Here is a 5,337-nt window from a genome sequence, read left to right on the forward strand (position 1 = left end):
CTTCACTGTCATTTCTCAGTTTACTTTGGAGCCTAGTATTACGTTTTTCACACGCCATTATTGTCAGAATATTTCACACAACAACACAATTTGAAGAGCAAAAGTATGAGAACACATTAACATAGCACTGAAAATAATATCTAGTTAATTGCAAGTGCAGCTGCAAAATAATTGGTGCAAATTTACATGCACACCACACAGCTGTTTTACTGTACAACAATGAAAGACTGCAACTACAAAGGAGATTCTCTCTACAATTACATGCTAGCAACAAACAAAATCTACAATAATTACACAAACTACAAGAAAAAATCAGAAGATTCCAGTTAGGTATCCTGCCAGGGTCGCCATATGAAACGTCGCCTTAGAAAAATTATATACGACTGTGCATAAACTGACACACAATATTTTTAGCGCAACGCAATCTGACTTTCAATAATCCCTACAAAAAACGGCCCTGACTAACATTAACCTATACCTTTCACAAATCACTTACCTCACAAAAATCTTCGTTACTCGAACTACTGCAATACAGAGAGCACCTCTACTGCCAGCTAAATAAAAGATTCAAACTACTGAAGGCACTACCTACTGATTGGCATAGTTAGTAAATGAAGATTTTTATACAGAACAAACAATGTATTTACCTCAATAGTGTTCAAAAGTCATAATGTATATAGCAGTTCATGACATCCAGTCTTACAACTTTCACAAGTTCCCCATCTCTCTCCCCACATCCACCACTGCTGGCGGCTCACCTCCAACTGTGCAACGCTACGAGCTATTAATATCCATCTGCCCAACACTACAATGGCAGACAACAATGCAAACTAGCCACAGACTGCACACCGCACAGCCAGAGATTTTTCATACAGAGCGCTACATGGCGTTACCAGTAAGAAAACCTAAACAGCCTACTTACATGGTTTGATTACTAATTAAAGACACTACCCTTCGTTCACGTATTGTGTTCTACCCCTCTACGTTACGTGTACAGAGGTAGTTAGACAGTCGTTTATACCTCCATCACTCTGTGAATGGGACAGAAATGAAAACTTATAATATTTGTAAGTACCGTACAGTGGGTTGGGAGTATATATGTAGTTTGTTGAAAAATATGTTACGTTTGCAGTGCGTGCAGGTGGTACTAGTAATCAGTCGCACACTTCCCACCGTCATCCTGGTATATGGGTAAAACGGTCATCTGAGCACCCAACCCAGTAGAAACTTGCGTATCTAACCATTTCCAGATGCCATAAAACGTTATTTACACGATTCTGACCAAATATAAAATTTAAAGTGCTATTACAATTTACTCTTTAAGAGGTGTAGCCTTGCTTTATACAGGAGCTGGACAAAAACATGATAACGCCACGAGAAATGCATGCTTGAGTATAAAAGCAGATCTTAGCCAAGGCTGCAAGTAGCGCTATTGTATTTGACAGCCGCCCGCTGTGACCGAGCTGTTGTAGGCGCTTCAGTCTGGAACCGCTCTACCCTTACGATCGCAGGTTCGAATCCTGCCTCGGGCATGGATGTGTGTGATGTCCTTATGATAGTTAGGTTTAAGTAGTTCTAGGGGACTGATGACCTCAGATGTTAGGTCCCATAATACTGAGACCCATTTGAACCATTTTGTATCTGACGACGAACGACACCTGTGCCGCGCCCTCAGTACGCAGTGGTCAGAACAGAGTACTGGTAGCTTTGAGTGCGTTTATGTCGGAGTTAGTGAAGTCTAACCTGGGCCAATTGTTCGTACTCATATGCCGTAACCAAAAGCCCCGAAGTTCTTGGTATCTCAAGAAACGAAATACTGACGATTTATATCACATACAGGGAAAACGAAAAAAATATAATCCGCTAAGTCACAACGCGGAGGGAAATAAGTGTTGATTAATCGCGACAGTCGGCTATCGAAGAGGACTTTGACGAAAAATAAGACAGCAGCTAAAGTCAATGCAGTACTGACTGTGGAACTCGCGAACCCCGTCAGCACCAAAACAATACGAAGGGTGCTCCATAAACAGCGAATTGCCGGGCGAACAGGAATTCCGAAACACTCACCATTGATGGAAACGCCTGTAACGGGAAAACGTGGTGCCGAAGCCATAAAATATCAATGGGGCAGTGGACGTCGTTCGTTCGGATGATTCTTGCCTCACAGTGTTACCAACTCTCAAGTTACGTCTCAAGAATGAAACTCAATGGTAATCGCTGAAGGGACGACGAAATTCGTTACCACGAAACACTGCCGGTAAAATTTAAGAAGTCAATATTTGCGGATTTCTGAAGAGCGATTCTACTGCCTTCAACGAGCATTTTCCATAGCAGCTGCTACCACAAATGTAAGTACGAATCGTACGGAGCCAGACAGTCGTTTATCCCTCGCTCCGTTTGAGCAGTTCCGTTTCAATTCCCTCATAAGGAAATTTCTAAGTTTTTGTGGCAGTTTAATTTTCTCTCAGCTAAAGTAGGGGTAATTTTATATCTTTTGCAGTATTGCATGTGTGATCACCAAGTGCCTCCGGATTTTTTAAGCGTAAAATTGATAGTAATTTAATGAAATAACGATTCTGAGGATCGTTGCTCAGAAACTATTAAAAGTAAAATTCTCTGACGAAATTCAGAATAAACATAATATTATGTGTGCTGGTATTGATGAGGAATTTGAAGAATTTATATTTGATGAAAGTTTCATTGTGTTTTATATTTTCTCTGTAAGCGGCACTTTTAAATGAAATAAAAGTCATGCTAGACTGATCAGCATTTAATTTAAAAACAGTATTGGTAAATATTTGTTTCTTCAGTGGAGAAGTGCTGCAGAAAAAATAAAAAATGAGTAGAAATGTTCAGATGTGTGTGAAATCTTATGGGACTTAACTGCTAAGGTCATTAATCCCTAAGCTTACACACTACTTAATCTAAATTATCCTAAGGGCAAACACACACACCTATGCCCAAGTGAGGACTCGAACCTCCGCCGGGACCTGCCGCACAGTTCATGACACAGCGCCTTAGACCGCTAGGCTAATCGCGTGCGCCAAAAGTGAGTAGAAACAGCATTGAAACATACTGGCTTCTCCGCGACACATTACGCAACACATCGTCGAGAGGAGTCTTCCCATGCTGAGTGGCAGACGGCACGCCATCGCTACCCAAGTACAGCATGAGCGCAGATATTTGCAGAGTGGAAGTTTTATAAATGAGTTACTTGCCAATGCCAATTTCCCGGCAAAAGCGCCATGTCATTTACCTGTCGCAAGTATTCGAAATGGCTGTTAGCAGGTGGCTTTTTGTGTATACCGTTGCTGTTTGGAAGTTGTGGGATTATGTGCCTGCCACCTAGTTTGTGAAGATGTGCAATATCCCTCATTTTCGCTCAACATGTCCACAGTGAATGTAGCTTGTGCTTCTAGTGGTGATGTTCACATCGATTTCTAAATATGAAAGTGAGATTATGAGTAGCATAAAACAACAACACAATTAAATGCCTCTGAGCACTATGGGACTCAACTGATGGGGTCATTAGTCCCCTAGAACTTAGAACTACTTAAACCTACCTAAGGACATCACACACATCCATGCCCGAGGCGGGATTCGAATCTGCGACCGTAGCAGTCCACGGTTCCGGACTGCGCGCCTAGAACCGCGAGACCACCGCGGCCGGCAACACAATTAAATAATCAGTAAGTAATGCTATTATACTTACAGGTGTGTTGAGGAATTACTCTGAGGCAAGTAAGTCTATCGGCTAATATTATTTCGTAGATCTTAAACCACGGGACAGTGCGTCTTCAATATCCATTTATTTATTTAATTACATTCCAAATTAATCAATGCAAACTAGACCAAAACACATTTTTTTCACTCCTTAGAAATTCAATCCAAGAATGTATTTGTCAACCTATTTATGATAACGGTCCTTTTGACTTCAAGGTTATGAGCCAGCTGCCGGTATGACTGCAAGGACGCCGCTTTCAATACGAAGAAGACTCTATTCTAACCATCTCGGAAGCAATGTACCGTCAAGGTAGCTATTTAGTTGGTTTACTTCTAATATTGACAGCTGCAAGATGTCGGCATGTCTCGTATACTGATCCTACCGAGAATCAAAGACAATGATCCACAAAATTCACTGTTCCAGATTAAATTGTAAATATCGCAGGGTATGCAAGATTACTGTTATGGACATTTAAAGATTTACTTGAAAGCACCTTCAAACGTTGGTGAAGAGGAAGTAAGATGGTTAAAGTGTATACAAAGATATGTTACGGGGAAGAACGCACTGCAAGTGTTTGCCATCTGACAGGGGACAAACTAACGAACATACTAATTTCATACATAGTGGGCTAAATCATTATAAATAGACTGAAATGGTAGAAGAATTTGGGTTGTGATTCAAATATCAAGAATCCCTGAAAAACATCATCGATCAAACAGTCAAGTACCAAGATGATATATTGATTTTATTTCTAGTATTTTAAAAGTGATTTTCCTCAACTTTCCTTTCCAAAGACAGAGAAACTTTCAACGACCGTGACCACTAAAGTGAAGTCATGAAAAATAAAGCTGATGATGCTTCAGTAAAATTAAAATGGAAACTACGCTATAGAAAAGCTGTAGAAGCTTTCAATTCCATGAAAAGTGACGGTATTCCCTCAACATTACCTAATGGTGATATGTGCACTGTACTAAAGCATTCCTTCTTCAGGCCACGAGTGGCCTACCGTGACCATCCGTCCGCCGTGTCATCCTCAGGGGAGGTTGCGAATAGGAGGGGCGTGGGGTCAGCACACCGCTCTCCCAATCGTTATGATGGTATTCTTGACCGAAGCCGCTAGTATTCGGTCGAGTAGCTCCTCAACTGATGTCACGAGGCTCAGTGCACCCCGAAAAATGGCAACAGCACATGGTGGCCTGGATGGTCACCCGTCCAAGTGCCGACCACGCCCGACAGCACTTAACTTCGGTGTTCTTACGGGAACCGGTGTATCCACTGCGGCAAGGCCGTTGCCTGATATGTGCACTGTAGCCATGGATTTGTAGAAAGTGCTTCAGCTGCCTAACGTCACAGATTAAATTATGTATTACTCTCGGCAACTTAGTTTGTACACCTTCGGCTTTCGTATTTGTCATACTGGAGGTTGGACGTGGCGTTTCCTCTCACTCTACCATTGGGGCGGCTCAACTGAATTTATCTCAAGGTGTGTCACTGATTAGCAAATAATTCTATATGTCATCTTTACACAAATTCTCGCGACATGTAAAGGATACTCATTGACGACAGACCACAAGCTTCGAGAAGGCAATATGTCGCAGTTTACTAAATTTCTA

The 5,337-nt window shown here is 41.6% G+C and overlaps 1 pseudogene; it reads right to left on the reverse strand.

The window, feature by feature from the left end:
- Positions 1-4,900: 4,900 nt before the first annotated feature.
- Positions 4,901-5,018, reverse strand: LOC126279770 (5S ribosomal RNA; annotated as a pseudogene).
- Positions 5,019-5,337: the final 319 nt, after the last annotated feature.

This window comes from Schistocerca gregaria, chromosome 6 (assembly GCF_023897955.1).
Source record: "Schistocerca gregaria isolate iqSchGreg1 chromosome 6, iqSchGreg1.2, whole genome shotgun sequence".
NCBI classification, from domain to species: Eukaryota; Metazoa; Arthropoda; class Insecta; order Orthoptera; family Acrididae; genus Schistocerca; species Schistocerca gregaria.